Source organism: Salvelinus sp. IW2-2015, unplaced genomic scaffold (genome assembly GCF_002910315.2).
Source record: "Salvelinus sp. IW2-2015 unplaced genomic scaffold, ASM291031v2 Un_scaffold4322, whole genome shotgun sequence".
Lineage (NCBI taxonomy): Eukaryota > Metazoa > Chordata > Actinopteri > Salmoniformes > Salmonidae > Salvelinus > Salvelinus sp. IW2-2015.
Genome location: NW_019945593.1, coordinates 26,242 through 28,095, shown reverse-complemented (window position 1 = coordinate 28,095; position 1,854 = coordinate 26,242). Strand labels below are relative to the sequence as shown.

Below are 1,854 nucleotides of genomic sequence, written 5' to 3'. Positions count from 1 at the left end.
GGAGAGAGAGGAAGGTAGAGGTGTTATGTTGTTACTGCAGTTAAATAACACCAGTCGTAACATCTCTTTACCATACTTTGAGGCTCACACTTTGGAAACCTGCTTCTTTTCTTTTGCAATGTTTCTGTCCCAGGGATGTTGTTTTCAGAGCTGAGGTCATAACAGCGAGGGTTCTCCCAGCACTGACCTTTCACCCCTCTGACCACGCCCACCACGGCCACAGCCAATAACCACGCAGGACACAGCATCTTCACCTTGCACACACACAGAACACAGTTATACACACACTCACGGCATGATGCGGCTAAACTACACTCTCAGAAAAAATAGAGAGGGATATGTAGCATCATTTGTCCCTGTAGGAGAACCMCCTGAAAACGGGTGAAGATAGAACCATTTCCGGGTCAGATGGACCCATGGAACCCACCTGGGTTCAAAAGAAGCTTGGTTCCAACTAGAACCTGTAAAAGGATGCTATTTTGGAACCAGAAATAGTTCTATCTGATCTTAAACATTTATATCTGGAGAAATGAATTCTCWGAGRGTTCCCCTACAGGGACACATGGAGCCACATACAGTCCACAACACTCTGTAAGGAAGCAGCATAGGTGGAGTTTACTGCCGTAATCGACTTCTGGACGTCGTCATGAATTGAAGGATTGCAGATGAGGGTGACAACATTTCTTAACTCACGACTCAATGACACTTTATATTTTCCCTAAAAAGGTGTTACTGACGGACTGATTGACGGACGGATGGACTGACTGATTGACGGACTGACGGACGTACGGACTGATTGACGGACGGACGTACGGACTGATTGACGGACGGACTGATTGATGGACGGACGTATGGACTGATTGACGGACAGACGGATTGATTGACGGACGGACGGACTGACTGATGGACGGACGGACGGACGTACGGACTGATTGACGGATGGACTGATTGACGGATGGACGGACTGACTGACGGACGAACTATGAGCTAACACCACTTTTCACACTTTTTTCAGTGAACAAGTAAAGAATATATAACATCAATTATAAAACCCCATTGCAGCAGAGGATTAGATGTGATTTAGTGAAGCAATGAGAATTTTGTAAAATGATCATGTTAATTAATGGCAATAATTTTAAAGAACTATATAATTATATAATTTGAATTATCATTACAACATAAATAATTACTAGATAATTAGAAATACAAACTTTAGAATTCAGTATTCTGTTTATAATAATTCTCAAATCTAAAGAATATTAATCTGATGTCACCAACCTGTCGCCAAAGCTTCTTTCTCTCTTCTCTCTCTTCTTTCCTCCAACCAGTCTATCACTTTTCTCTTCCGAGGAGTTGTCCTCTTAAGTGTCTGCGCTGTTGTCCGTCTGTGTGTCCGAGAGTGTGTGTGTCTGAGAGTGTGTGTGTCTCTCTGTCTCTGGCCCTCTCTTTTATACCTGAGTGACGGTGGTTCTCAAGGCCACCCAGAGCCACGGGTCCCCAATACACACAGCCCTTAAGAAAAGAAAGCCACACACACACCACACACCAGAGGGATGTAAGTGTGTACACCTGATGTAGCTGCCAACTCGCATAACAAACAGCATACAACAAACGTCGCAGTTAGGACAATGAACGTGCACGAAGTGAACGGTGTATTATCCGAGGGGTCTGCATGGCCGTCAGCAGAGGACGCTTCTGTCGTCTGGTAGCTGGTAGGTGTGCGAGGTTACTCGGTCTGTGTGTTGTCCAGCGGGCTTCTGACTGACCGAGGGTCCTGCCATGCCGTCAGCGGGACGCTTCTTGTCGTCTGTATCTGGAGGTGTGGAGTTACTCTGGTCTGTGTGTTGTCCACGG

At 45.7% G+C, this 1,854-nt stretch overlaps 1 protein-coding gene across 1 annotated transcript in view; it reads right to left on the bottom strand.

Annotated features, from left to right (window-relative positions):
- LOC112077138 (pro-opiomelanocortin A) overlaps positions 1-1,424 on the bottom strand; it is an 8,261-nt gene extending 6,837 nt beyond the window's left edge. Inside the window, exon 1 of the mRNA XM_024143721.2 lies at positions 1,279-1,424. The gene's annotated coding sequence lies outside the window, so the exon portion shown is untranslated. The remainder of the gene's footprint in view (positions 1-1,278) is intronic.
- Between the last annotated feature and the right edge of the window lie 430 nt (positions 1,425-1,854).